The 13,720-nt window shown below is 42.7% G+C and overlaps 1 protein-coding gene across 5 annotated transcripts in view; it reads left to right on the plus strand.

Moving 5' to 3' along the window:
* The window catches only part of STXBP1 (syntaxin binding protein 1), a 72,109-nt gene that overhangs the window by 14,787 nt on the left and 43,602 nt on the right, over positions 1-13,720 (plus strand). Inside the window, exon 1 of one of the 5 annotated variants that reach the window (XM_064579790.1) lies at positions 2,207-2,211. The exons of the other annotated variants lie outside the window; for them this stretch is intronic. The gene's annotated coding sequence lies outside the window, so the exon portion shown is untranslated. Of the gene's footprint in view, positions 1-2,206; positions 2,212-13,720 lie in introns of those variants that run through there. 5 annotated transcript variants of the gene reach the window in all.

Below are 13,720 nucleotides of genomic sequence, written 5' to 3' on the forward strand. Positions count from 1 at the left end.
TATCCTTTAAGGAACTTTGAAATTCAAGTTAAAGTCATAAGTTTTTTTCAGGCTTTAACTGAGACTGAAAGATCTGGTCAGTTTCTCATACAGTGGTAATACCCATTCTTTCCCTGCCCCCAATCTACTAAAAATGTCCAAAATACTTGGGACGCCTAGGTGGCTCAGTCGTTAAGCATCTGCCTTCGGCTCAGGTTGTGATCCCAGGATCCTGGGCTTGAGCCCTGCGTCAGGCTCCCTGCTCACCGGGAAGCCTGCCTCTCCCTCTCCCACTCCCCCTACTTGTGTTGCTGCTCTCGCTTTCTGTCAAGTAAATAAAATCTTAAAAAAAAAAAAGTCCAATATACTGAAAAATTGAGAGTAGTATAATATCACCTACTTACCTTCTAAGTTTTAGAATCTAAGTTTTAGATTAATTTAGATTAAATCTATAGATTTAACAATTGTTAACCTCTTACTATTTCGTTTTTCTCTCTTTTTACTGAAGAGTTAGAGTTAGGGGTTAGACATTGCAGAAGAAGAAAAAAATAGTGAACTTGAAGATATAGCAATAAAAACTATCCAAAGTGAAACATAGAAAAAAGACTGGAGAGGGCGCCTGGGTGGCTCAGTTGGTTAAGCGACTGCCTTCGGCTCAGGTCATGATCCTGGAGTCCCAGGATCGAGTCCCACATCGGGCTCCCTGCTCGGCAGGGAGTCTGCTCCTCCCTCTCATGCTCTCTGTCTCTCATTCTCTCTCTCGCAAATAAATACAATCTTAATAAATAAATAAATAAATAAATAAATAAATAAATAAATAAATAAATGAAAAAAAAACAAAAAGCATCAGTGAGCTGTAGGACAACTTCAAAGGGCCCAGTATATATAATTGGAGTCCCTAAAGGAGAGAAGAATGGGGGGGGGGTTATGGCGTGCAGAAACAGTATTTGAAGAAATATTGGCTGAACTCTTTCCAAATTTGATGAAAACTATAAACTCTTAGGTCCAAGAAGTTCAGTGAACCCCAGACATAAGCAACATGAGGAACTCTGCACCAAGGCACATCATAACCAAATTGCTTAAAAGCAGTTATAAAAAGAAATTTTTTAATTAACCAGAGAGAAAAGACACATTATATACAGAGCAGAGATAAAGACGGTGCAGATTTCTTGCCGGGAACAATGTAAGCTGAAAGTTAGTAGAGCAGGAACTTTGAAGGACTGAGAGATACAAAATATTAACCTAGAATGCTAAACCCCAGAGAATATACTGTATCCTTCAGTAACAAAGCCAAAGAAACACTTTCAGACATTAAAAAAACAAAAACAAAAAATGTTGAAAGAACCATCAGCGGCAGACCTGCACTAGGTGAAATAATACCACAGGGGAACCTGCATCTACACAATGGAATGCAGGGCACCAGACACGATGACTGTGTGGGTGGATATAAAGCCACATTATGCTGAGACTGGTGGTCTTCCCTCTAGTGCACCACTGTTACTTGGGACCTCCATCTATTCACCATCCTCCTGAGATTTTTTCACATCATTTGTTTTTAATTAATTAATTAATTAACTAATTAAAGTAATCTCTGCACCCAATGTGGGCCTCAAACTCAATGACCCCAAGAGCAAGAGTTGCATGATCTACGGACTGAGCCACCCAGGCGCCCCACCTCTTACATTTTGAATCATCCCGTCTTCTGTATTTCATATCTTCTTTTCTTGGTTTACTCTCTCCTGTTTTGGTGGAGCTCACTTCCCAGGAGCTTCTGGAAAAAGGGAGGTAGTTTTTTGGAGACCTTATGTGTCAGAAAATATCTTTATATTGCTCTCATACTTAATTGTTAGTTTGGAGGAACATAGAATTTTATGTTGGAAATTGGTTTCCTTCAAAATTTTGAAGACTGCTCCATTGTTGGGGCGCCTGGGTGGCTCAGTCATTGGGCGTCTGCCTTTGGCTCAGGTCATGATCCCAGGGTCCTGGGATCGAGCCCCGCATCGGGCTCCCTGCTCCGCGGGAAGCCTGCTTCTCCCTCTCCCACTCCCCCTGCTTGTGTTCCCGCTCTCCCTGTCTCTCTCTGTCAAATAAATAAATAAAATCTTAAAAAAAAAAAAAAGACTGCTCCATTGTCTTGTTCCAGTTTTGCCTTTTTTTTTTTTTAAGATTTTATTTATTTATTTGAGAGAGAGAATGAGATAGAGAGCATGAGAGGGGGGAGGGTCGGAGAGAGAGGCAGACTCCCCGCTGAGCAGGGAGCCCGACGTGGGACTCGATCCAGGGACTCCAGGATCATGACCTGAGCCGAAGGCAGTCGCTTAACCAACTGAGCCACCCAGGCGCCCCCAGTTTTGCCTTTGAGAAGTTTGAAGGCATTTGATTCTTGATCCTTTAGTATGTCTCATTTTGTCCCCTCTGAAACTTCCACTCTGTCCTCAATATTCTGGACTTTCATAGTGATTTGCTGTGGTATATGTCCGTCCTTATCCATTGTGCTGGAAGAGGGTCAGAAAACTTTTTCTTTAAAAGGTCATGTAGTAAATACTTTGGTTTTTGTGGTTCATATACGATCTCTACCACATCTTCTTCCTTTTTTCCCTGCCCCTTTAAAAGTTTTGTAAAAGCCATTCTTAGCTTAAGGTCTGTACAAAAACAGACTGCAGACTGAATTTGGCCCACAGGCCATAGTTTGCTGATCCCTGTACTAGACATTCAGTGGGCCTTTCCATCTGGCAACTTATGCTGTTTACTTCTGGGAACATTTCAAAAATAATTTCACAGGGGCACCTGGGGTGGCTCAGTTGGTTAAGCATCCAACTCTTGGTTTCGGCTCAGGTTGTGATCTCAAGGTTGTGAGATGGAGCCCCAAGTTGGGCTCCATGCTCAGCGTGGAGTCTGCTGAAGATTCTCTCTCCCTCTCCGTCTGCCCCTCCCATCCCGCTCTCTCTCTCCCTTGACGATTTTATTTATTTATATGAGAGAGCAAGAGAGAGAGAGGGAGCACAAACAGCACAAACAGAGGCAGAGGGAGAGGGAGAAGCAGACTCCCTGCTGAGCAGGGAGCCTGATACCGGACTGGATCCCAGGACTCTGGGATCATGACCTGAGCTGAAGGCAGACGCTTTACCGACTGAGCCACCCAGCCACCCCAATAAATAAAATCTTAAAAAAAAAAAAATTTCACAATGATTTCCTCTCCTGAGTTTTTTCTTTATGGATTTAGTACTATTTAGATGTTGAAGCTTTTGGGACTAGTCCTCTAATTTTCTTATCTTTTCAGTTATTTCTCTCTTTGACTCTTTGCTGTGTTTTCCAGATTTCCTCAACTTTATTTTCCAATCCTTCTATTTAATTTTAAATTTCTACTGTCATGTTCTTTAAAAATTTCTAATAGCTCATTTTAATTTTTTTGTAGCCTCCTATTCTTGTTTCATGAATGTGGTATCTTCCTTTATGTCTCTCTCTTTAAAAAAAATATAAAAATAAAAAATTATCGCATAGTCTATTTCCTCCAGGTTTTGTTGTTGTTTTGGTCTCTATTTTCCACGTAGGAACTTTCTTTAGATGGGTCTGGCTGCTTATGATGAGAGACTTAAACGCTGATTGGAGCTCTGGCCTTGTGGATGGGGCTGAAGAAGGTAGGCTGTTGTTGGGGAATCCCCAGTGTCAGTGTCTTTGGATTTTTCTTCCTGGGCTTGATTCCTGAGAGAAGTCTGTCTCCTGCTTGGGAGATAAAGGTCTGGCTACCAGAATTCTGGGAGCTGAATGGATGAAGAGGACCAGAGGTATGGAGGGTAGTTCTCAACAATCTGTACACATGGTCATTTAGTCCCTCTGTTTTCATTATTAGACTCAGGCCCCGAACTATGCCTTGGGTCTCACAATCCAGGGACCTGCATACTCTACACTCTCTGGAGAGGAAACTTTCGGTGTTCTGCCATGCTGGGAGAAGGACAGTCACCCAGTGATGGGAAGTGATAGAAGGGATCTAGGATATAACTGTTTCCCAAATACCTTTCTACCAACATGCCTTATACTCCCCACACGCCCCCCCTCCCCTGCCCCACACACATTCTTTTAAGTTCCAGAGGTACCTGGTGCTTCCAGTTCTTGAAACTGTTGAGGATACTTTTATGTGCATTTGGTTGGTTTTCAGTGTTCCCTACTGCTGGCTTAGGATTCCACTTCAGATGGATTCGGCTTTCCTAGGCTTGCTAAGTCACTTACCACACATCTACTGTAGAAAGTAAGACTTTATCATTTATAAGAACTGCATTCTAGGAAGGAAGGAGGGGAGTGGCCAGCAGCCAGAAGCTGGGGACCACCACACCCTAGATTCTTAATATAACAAAATGACTGGCCCTTTTGGCCACTTCCCCCCCGCCCCTTTCTTGCAGAGAGGACAAGAAACCAACTCTCTGTAGTAAACAGCAGCGTCTTTACTATAGGGTATGGAAGACTGGCTTGAGGAAAGCACCCAGCCTGCATATTCAGTAAAAGTTAGTGCAAACTCAGCTGCTTCTGGATTTTCAGTCTTCCCAGAGCTTCACCTTCTTCCCATGCTTGATCATGGGCTCAAATCCCTAGAGGATGTTTTCTTTTCCTGGTATATAATTGTAACCAGTTACATGGATTTGGGAAAAGGAAGCAGCCCTCCTGGAATTAGACCTTTTTATGTGTTGGGGGCTGGGAGTGGTGGTGGGGGGGGGAGCATTTCCTCTTTCTGGAAGCTTCCCTGAGGCTTTTGTCTTCTGTCAGTTTGACATCTCTGCAATAGCTGAATTGTTGGTTCCAGAAGGAGCTTGAGCTTAAGGCCTTGCCATGCTGTGTAAGATTAAATATTTTTTAGCATCTCAGACCTGATTAAATCTTAGAACAGAACAAATTGGGCTGGTGAGAATCTTGGACTTGAAAATAAGATGACTCCTACTACCACTGTCACAGACAAGTCACTTATCTCTCTCGGGTTCATTTTCTTTATAAAATGGACTGGATCAGGGTTTCTCAGCCTTAGCACTATTGACGTTTTGGGCTGTAAGAGCCTGTGCATTGTAGGATGTTTGGCAGCATCCCTGGCCTCTCCCCGCCGGATGCCCATAGCATCCTCCAGTCGTGGTAATCAGAAACGTCTCCAGACATTGCTGAATGTCCTACTTGGGGGGGCATAATCACTCCCCCACCAAAAACCACCAGGCTAGATCTTTTGTCTGCTCTGGGTTTCTGGAATTATATGAAACATTCCATTCTTTCTCCCTCTTTCCAAAGTACATTTTCTCTAATCCTTAGTACTTAAAGGGAGGAAAACTCCCACTCACGTCAGGAAATGTGATTTGAAGCCATTAAATGCTACATCTACAAATTTAAGATACTGGCCACATCTTGTGTTCCTGCCAAGATCAAGCTAGATACCTGTTCTAGGTCCTTGCAGTTCAAGGAGGAATTACTGCAGGCATCATAGTCTGTACTAGGAGGAGGACGAGCTGTTTTTTTGTTTGTTTAAGATTTATTTATTTGAGAGAGAGAGAGAGGCAGGGAGGGGTAGAGGGAAAGAAATTTCAGCAGACTCCGTGCTCAGCATGGAGCCTGACGTGGGGCTCAATCTCATGACCCTGAGATCAGGACCTGAGCCAAAACCAAGAGTCGGACGCTTAACTGACTGTGCCACCCAGGTGCCCTGAGGACAAGCATTTTGCAGAAAAACAGATACAGGCTGGCAACCCAAATGGGACATTAACAGATGAGGTCTGCTGCTATTGGTGATGTATATGGGCAGTGTGTTTTCTTTCTTTCTTTCCTTCCTTCTTTCTTTCTTTCTTTCTTTCTTTCTTTCTTTCTTTCTTTCTTTCTTTCTTTCTTTCTTTCTTTCTTTCCTTCCTTCCTTCCTTCCTTCCTTCCTTCCTTCCTTCTTTCTTTCTTTCTCTTTCTTTCTTTCTTTCTCTCTCTCTCTCTCCCCCCTCTTTCTTTCTCTTTCTCTCTTTCTTTCTTTCCTTCCTTCCTTTTCTTTAGCCAATGCAAAATGCTTCCCAAATAACTACATGATAGTACCACTATCTTGTATAAAAATGGCCCTCATTCTTGAGTCCTTTTAAAAATGTCTTATTCAACAATGCTTATGAGATAATAGTAGTGCTGTCTGTCCTAGAATATTTATCTCCATTTCACCATTTTGTGTCTTTGGTCTTTTTGTGCAAAACATTAATATAACTAAATAATATTTACTACTATAAGCTGTTGATTTTTTTTTTAAGATTTTATTTATTTATTTGACAGAGACACAGCAAGAGAGGGGACACAAGCAGGGGAAGGGGGAGAGGGAAAAGCAGGCTTCCTACTGAGCAGGGAGCCCGATGCGGGGCTCGATCCCAGGACCCTGGGATCGTGACCTGAGCCAAAAGCAGATGCTTAACGACTGAGCCACCCAGGCGCCGCTTAAGAAGATAGAAATTGTTTCAGTTTCCATTTTTATTTTTATGTTATTTATTTATTTATTTTTAAGATTTTATTTATTTATTTGACAGAGAGACACAGTGAGAGAGGGAACACAAGCAGGGAGAGTGGGAGAGGGAGAAGCAGGCTTCCCGCAGAGCAGGGAGCCCGACATGGGGCTCAATCCCAGGACCCTGGGATCATGACCTGAGCCGAAGGCAGACGCTTAGCGACTGAGCCACCCAGGCGCCCCCTAAGTTTCCACTTTTAATTGATTTTTCTATTTGTGTGTATTTGGTGATTTCACAGCTCCTTTAATCCAAGGAATATTATGTGGAAAGCAACCTTAGGAAGAAGAAAATTGCTTCTTTGGAGCTGTAGCTTTTTTAGACTGCATCTAAAGTGCTACCAGGAACTCCTGTTTCTAATCTCGTTTTGTCCTCACTTTGAGATTTCCTTTCTACTAATATAAAATTCCAGGGTCTGTGAGGCGTTGCTTTAGAGAGTAGCTCCTTAACCTTTTGGCTCTAAACCTTAGGAAGCGGAGTGGGGAAAATTAGATGGGAAATGAGAATCTCCTGTAAAAGAGACAGTAAATAGTCCTCCCTGTAACTCCATCTGGCATCTTTATGGGCCTGAGGTTAGGATTTGGTCTCTCGGACATCAGGCATTTATTTATCATGCTCTCAAGATGGACTCTGAAAAACAAACTGAGGGATCTAGAGGGGAGGGGAGTGGGAGGATGGGTTAGCCTGGTGGTGGGTATTGAGGAGGGCACATTCTGCATGGAGCACTGGGTGTTGTGCACAAACAATGAATCATGGAACACTTCATCTAAAACTAATGATGTAATGTATGGGGATTAACATAAGAATAAAAAAATAATAATAAATAAATAAATAAATACTTATCATGCTCTCAGCAGCCCAAGTGTTGGATGTCATAACGGTGGGCATTTGAGTCTTATGTAATCTGTGGGTGTGCTTACAAGGGCAACGTAATCAAGTCACTGTTCACCAGTCTCTGAATGTTCTAAAGCTTGTGACAACTCCAACAATTGGCCACTCCCTTCCCTCCCACTCCCCACCACCCAAAAAGTAAACCTAAAAAAGAACATTCCCAGGTTAGGCAGTTGTCATTGAACAATTACAGGGAGCAGTACCTCGTCCTTGCCCTGTGGCTGACAATTTGTGATTTCTGTTTTGGTCTCTCACTTTTACAAAGTACAGTTCAGATACAAAATTATAATAAATTATAATTTTAGGTAACTGATGTTTTACAGGAGTGAGCCAGGGTACCTGTCTTTAGATGAAGACACTGTGGAACAATTCCATAATAACCAAAATGGCATTTGTTTTTTGAGTTTGAAATTTTCATCTAAAACTCTCTGATGACTTTTTTTTTTTTTAAGATTTACTTATTTGAGAGAGAGAGAGGGAGGGAGCGTGCACATGCGAAAGGGGGAGGAGCAGAGGGAGAGGGAGAGAGACACTCCAAGCACACTGCATGCTGAGTGCAGAGCCTGATGTGGGGCTCAATCTCAAGACTCTGAGATCATGACCTGAGCAGAAACCAAGAGTCGGGGGTGCCTGGGTGGCTCGGTCGTTAAGCATCTGCCTTCGGCTCAGGTCATGATCCCAGGGTCCTCCCACATCGGGCTCCCTGCTCGGCGGGAAGCCTGCTTCTCCCTCTCCCACTCCCCCTGCTTGTGTTCCTGCTCTCGCTATATCTCTCTCTGTCAAATAAATAAATAAATAAAATCTTTAATTAAAAAAAAGAAGAAACCAAGAGTCTGTCACCCAACCAACTGCACCATCCAGGTGCCCTTCTCTGATGTATATGTATATATGTACATATATATATATTTTAAGATTTTATTTATTTATTTCAGACAGAGAGAGTGTGCACTAGCAGGGGGAGGAGCAGAGGGAGAGGGAGAAGCAGACTCCCCACAGAGCAGGGAGCCTGATGCGGGGCTCCATCCCAGGACCCTGTGATCATGACCTGAGCTGAAGGCAGCCACTTAACCCACTGAGCCACTCAGGCACCCCTGATAACTTTTTAAAAACAGCTTTCATGAGATATTATTCACACACCATACCATTCGCCCATTTAAAGTGTGCATTTCAATGGCTTTTAGTATATTCACAGAATTATGCATCCATTGTCATAGTCAAATTTAGGACACTTTCATTACCCCCAAAAGAAGTTCCATACTCCCTTTACATCATCCCCAACTCTTCTATTCCCCTTCCATCAGTAGTAGGAAACTACTGATAGATCTATGTTCTATATCTACGGATTTGCCAATTCTGGACATTTTGTATAAATGGAATTCACTGGATTTGTGGTCCTTTGTAACTGGCTTCTTTGACTTAGCATGTTTTAAAGATTCATCCATGTTGTAGCATGTATCAGTACTCCATTCCTTTTTATGGCTGAACATTCTGTAGTCTGGATATACCACATTTATTTGTCTGTTCATTGGGTGATGGACATTTGGGTTGTTTCTACTTTTTTGGCTATTATGAATAATGCTGCTATGAACATTTACGTGTAAGCTTTTGTGTGGACCTCTGTTTTCATTTATCTTGGGTATGTACCTAGGAGTGGAATTGCTGGATCATATGGTAATTCTACTTGTAGCTGTTTAAGGAGCCACCAGACTGTTTTCCAAAGCGGCTACACCACTTTACATTCCCACTAGCAGTGCAGGAGGGTTCTGATGACTTTTAGTTCATGCTTCAGGTATACTGTCTTGTTTCCCCAAATAGACTGTAAGTTCCTTGAGGTCAAGAATTGATTTATACTTAAAACAATATATTCTCCATCCTATGGTTATGTGCATTTTATAGTGTAGGTGCTAGATACTTCACTTCTCTTGGTCTCAGTTTCCTTCTTTGTAAAATGGCAGTGGTTAGGGGCGCCTGGGTGGCTCAGTCGGTGAAGCATCTGCCTTCCGCTCAGGTCATGATCCCGGGGTCCTGGGATCGAGCCCCACATTAGGTTCCCTGCTAAATAGGAGCCTGCTTCTCCCTCTCCTCCTCGCTCGTGCTCTCTCTCGCTATCTATGTCTCTCTCTCTCAGATAAATAAATAAAATATTTAAAAATAAAAATGGGAGTGATTATAATACTTAATCTTGGAGGGTCACAGTGAGATGATTCATGTAAAATGTATAGGACAGGGTATTCCAGATAGTAACTCTTCAATAAATGTTAGATGCTACTACTATTGTGGGCACTTTTAAAAAATTAAGACTGAATTATTGATTGAGCTTTTTCTTTTTTTTTTAAGATTTTATTTATTTATTTGACAGAGAGGGACACAGTGAGAGAGGGAACATAAGCAGGGGGAGTGGGAGAGGGAGAAGCAGGCTTCCCGCGGAGCAGGGAGCCCGATGCAGGGCTCGATCCCAGGACCCTGGGATCATGACCTGAGCCGAAGGCAGACGTTTAACGACTGAGCCACCCAGGCGCCCCTGATTGAGCTTTTTCTTAAAAGGTTTTATTTTTACTTATTTGACAGAGAGAGAGAGAGAGCACAAGCACAAGCAGGGAGGGGGCAGAGGGAAAGGGAGAAGCAGGCTCCCCGCTAAGCAAGGAGCCTGATGTGGGGATCGTTCCCAGGACCCTGGGATCATGACCTGAGCCGAAGGCAGACACTTAACCAGCTGACCCACCCAGGTGCCCCTGATTGAGCTTTTTCTTTAATATGAGTTTTTGGAAGTATTTAGGCTAGGTTGTGATATCTCAGACACTGGTTAACAATTAATAGAGCAATGCTAAGATGGCAGAAACTTTGGATTTGAGCATTTGTATTTGTATATTCACATAATACCCACACTCCTCACTGCATTGGAGTGAGGAGAGTTACGGGAAGAACATTTCTAGACCTTTCTGGCTTGCAAACTTGGGGCTAGCCAGAATAGCCATAGTTTACCTGTCATGTTCCTCAAGAATAAAGAGCTCTCTCTCCCCAGCAGTCCCTGTGAAAGGGTCCCTGAGACTGTTTTGTTTTTTTTTTCTGGCAGTCATCTTTGAACTGGGAATTCTGAATATTGGGGGGTGTCAGGAGAGTGGCGTCCCTGGGAGGGGGTGTGTAGGTGGTTGCAGTGAGCTACTGGGTGGAGTCACCTTACTCGGTCATGAGATACACTATGAACAGAACCGCTCATTTCACTCCCAGCAAGCACTGCTCAGTTATGCCACCCGGGGGTTCATTCATTCTACAGGCATTTGCTAGATCATTATTTTATGCCAGATGCCAGAGACAGGGTGGCAGTTGAGGGTACAGGGATGGGAGGGAGTTGTCATGTTTGAACGTGAATGAATGAGGCTTAGTATTCCAGGAGCAGAATACTATGTATGACTTGTGGAGTCCTCAGTAAGAAGTTACTGCTTTAAAGACAAGGTGAGACTCTGGGGCAACCTCTCAGAGCACATCCTGAACCATTCTTTCTCTCACTGAGCTTGCTGGGTCTCCCCATAATTGCTTTGTCTTTATTCCTGGACTGTACTACTCTTGATCCTGACTTGAGGATTTTGCACCTGCTCTTCCTATGCCTGGAAAACTCTTGCCCCAAGAACAACAGTGTTGGTCCTCCTGTCTCCTCCTCAGAGGACCTTCTCTCAAACCCCTGTCACATTCTTGTTGATTAACCTTTTTAATTTCCTTTGAGCACATATCACTCTCTAGAATGATCTTGTTTACTTCCTAGTGTTTATTGGCTGTCTCTGCCCTCCGTATTAGTTGTAAGCACCTTAAGAGCAGGAATCTTGTTTAGCTTGTTCATTGTGGTCTTTGCAATGTCGGGAAGGAGGTCTAACATATAGGTGTTCAATAAGTCATCATTGTTGAGTGGATGAAAGAATTTGCATGCAGAGAAACAAACTGGAAAACAGGAGATGTCACAAACTCCATGGAGAAACAATAAGAAACCAATTGGGGGCAACTGGGTGGCTCAGTCGTTAAGTGCCTGCCTTTGGCTCAGGTCATGATTCCAGGGTCCTGGGATCGAGCCCTGCTTTGGGCTTCCTGCTCGGCAGGAAGCCTGCTTCTCCCTCTCCCACTCCCCCTGCTTATATTCCTGCTCTCACTATCTTTCTCTCTGTCAAATAAGTAAATAAAATCTTCAACAACAACAAAAAAATAAGAAACCAATCGGAAATCTTTGGCTTCTTCCATCCTAGGGAGGTCAAATACCATTTGAAATAGATGATGATATTGATGGTGGTAACCAACAGTGTTAAGTACGGAACTAAGTGCTTTACACACATGAACTTATTTAATCCCCACAATAACTCTGTGGGGCCTGTGTGGTCATTCCCATTTTATAGATGGGAAAACTGACACAGGTTTAATAACTTGCCCAAGGTCACAGCTGGTAAGTGGAGGATCTGGCTCCAAAACCCATCTGAATCACTTAGCTTTACTGTGTCAAGGTGATCATTGAAATGAAACAGAAAAGCACACCCAGCTTCAATTTCAGAGTCCAGTCCATGCTAGAGCCCAAGAGACAGTATGTGTAGTGGGAAGAACATTTGTATGGGGATCCAGAGACCCATTTCTGCTCACTCTAGAGTGACCATTTAGTGGCCTTGCATACTCCAGAAGGCTCTGTTTTGCAAGGGGTATTTCAATCCCAAAATGAGGGACCTAGACTCTGGTCTTAAATGGTCTCTAAGATTCTTTCCAACATAAGGGTTCTTCAGCACCAAAGAAGGAGAATCATGGAAAGTTACTTAACCTCCCCAGGCCTCAGCCAAGGAGCCATGAGTGTATGTGCATATATTCCCGAATACACTTGTATATGCATAGAAAAGGACCTGTAAGGGTGCCCACTTGTCTGTGGTGGTTTCCCCTGAAGAGTGGGAGTAAGGAGGAAAATTTCATTTTGTATTTATACATCTATTTGAATTTTTCAACAAAAATGTGCTACTTCTGTATTATGAAGAACTATGTAAAGGCAAAACGGTAAATGATTTGTAGCTAGGTTACCAGTAGTCTGTATAAATAGGTATTTCTAAGGGAAGATCCTTTTTTTTTTAAAAAAAGATTGTATTTATTTGAGAGAGAGACGTGTGCGTGCGAGCACAAGCAGGAGGAGAGTCAGGGAGAGAGAAGGGGAGGATCGGACCCATCGCTGAGCGGGGAGCCCGATGCAGGGGCTTGATCCCGGGCCCCTGGGATAATGACCTGAGCTGAAGGCAGCCGCTTAACCAACTGAGCCACCCAGGCGCCCCTCTAAGGGAAGATCTTGACAGGACTTGGAAGTCTTGTTTTCAACTATTGGAACCATCTTCTCATGTGTTGTTTAGCCCTTAACTCATTCCACCTGGGAGGTGCCGTTGTTTAGCAAGGAGACTCTCCAGCCCAGAGCAAGACAAAGAGATGTGGTTGCCATCTTCAGGTATTTGAAGTGCTGCCAGGAAAGAGGAATAGACTTCTTGTTGCTTTAAAGCAGAATTGCCAGTGGCAGGTAGAGTCGAGAGGGGTGTAGTCCCAGCCCAGTATGCAGTGGCAAGCAGCAGAGCTGTCTTCCTGGAATCTGGTTCTAGTTGCCCCGTAAACGTCCTGCTGGCTCTTCTGTGTTTATTTTGATCTGCCACCTTCATAAGGGTTTTAATGTGATTCCCATGATTGCCACAGGCAGATATTCTGCATCCTCCTTACTAATTGTATACGTCATTTTGTTTTCTTGTCTAAGCGAATTTGCAGAATGTTAAGTAATAGCAATTTAAAAATATAGTCCTGTGTGTCTGTGTTGGGCCCCCACTTGTGCTTCCGTTTTAATGCATCTCTTCCTAGATAAACAAAGGTCTCTTTGTCTCCTCAGAAGGGATAGAAGGAATCTTCTGTTCAATTTTATATGTACATTTAAGATTTATATTGTATACATTGACACATTCGTGCTGTTATTCCAAAAACATATTACATGTGTGTTGGGGGGTCAGAGAAGCTTTGAGGTTTTGGGTGAAATACCTGTAGAGATTGTTATCTAATATTCTTGTGATTATTTAAAAACTGTATTTTGAATATGTATTTCTTCTTAATAGGTTTTTACATTTTATTAAAAATCTTGATTGGTGGAAGCGATGTGTCATAATTTTCATAAGGAAGTAATTCCTTGTCTGTATGAATAACATAGTTTATAGTGACATCACAATAGGTGCCTTTTGTGGAATGCCAGGCAGTGACTAAGCATTGTATTTTATTAATCTTTGTAACAGGTCATTAGAGTATTAGAATTTTAATTTTGCAGATAAGAAAACTGAAGCTTAAACATTTTATTTTTTTTTAAAGATTTTATTTAT

The sequence above is a fragment of the Mirounga angustirostris genome, unplaced genomic scaffold, assembly GCF_029215605.1.
Source record: "Mirounga angustirostris isolate CCGP_5_RB_7025 unplaced genomic scaffold, mMirAng1.0.hap1 SCAF_15, whole genome shotgun sequence".
In the NCBI taxonomy this organism is placed as follows: domain Eukaryota; kingdom Metazoa; phylum Chordata; class Mammalia; order Carnivora; family Phocidae; genus Mirounga; species Mirounga angustirostris.